An 882-nucleotide genomic window follows, 5' to 3' on the forward strand; every position below is an offset into this window, starting at 1 on the left:
AAGAAACTGCAAGATATGATCAGGGTTCAGTGAACAGGCTTAATTTGCTGAAGTGTGGAGGAGGTTTGGAAGATGAAATAAGCTAGAAATGTGTTTTCAAGGATGTTATCAACTGTAGCTGTCTTTGAATTCATGGCTAAAAACTTGAGATTTGTCTTTCTAATAGTGAAAATTCAGAATCATTGAAGAATTTAGAGCTAAAGAGAAATGTAATCAGATTTTTGTTGTAGGAAAATAACCTTGGTAAATGTGTAATAAATAGAGAAATGAGTTAGGAAGCTTACACTAGTCTAGGCAAGAGTTTAAAGAATTTCTGAACCAGAAAGGTGGCTGTAGAAATGAGGCTTTATAGAGGTAAAACTGACAGGTATTGCTAATATATTAGAATACGATTGTGGAGGCATTGAAGGGAGGTTTGTCAAGATGTGCCTCCAAGACTGAATTATAGCATTGACTGCGGGTAGAAGAGAGAGTCCAGCTAAGTATATAGGTTGTGGCAAAAGATAGGGATAAATATTACAGTAAGAACCCTGAGCGAAGATATCCTGGGGAAACAGAGTCACTTATGGTTACCTGGCTACCAAGAAATTGCTGTATGAAATAGTTGCTATGTACACATTTTAATGCTACATTTTAAAAATTAGCTTGAACCAACATTTAATCTGAAAACTTCAGTGTATTCTTATGTGAAGACTAAAGCATTTTGCAAGCACATGATCTGCAGAAAACTTAACTATAATGATAATTAGCAATGATGTCATATTTATAACTAGTAATTTATTGAACCTCTTTCCTTCCATATTGTTATTCTGCTCCCACCTTTGATAACTCTATCATTTTTTTTTTTTAGAATGAACAAAAGCGAACACAATAAACAACTAG

Source organism: Pteropus medius, unplaced genomic scaffold, assembly GCF_902729225.1.
Source record: "Pteropus medius unplaced genomic scaffold, Ma_sr-lr_union100, whole genome shotgun sequence".
Taxonomy (NCBI): domain Eukaryota; kingdom Metazoa; phylum Chordata; class Mammalia; order Chiroptera; family Pteropodidae; genus Pteropus; species Pteropus medius.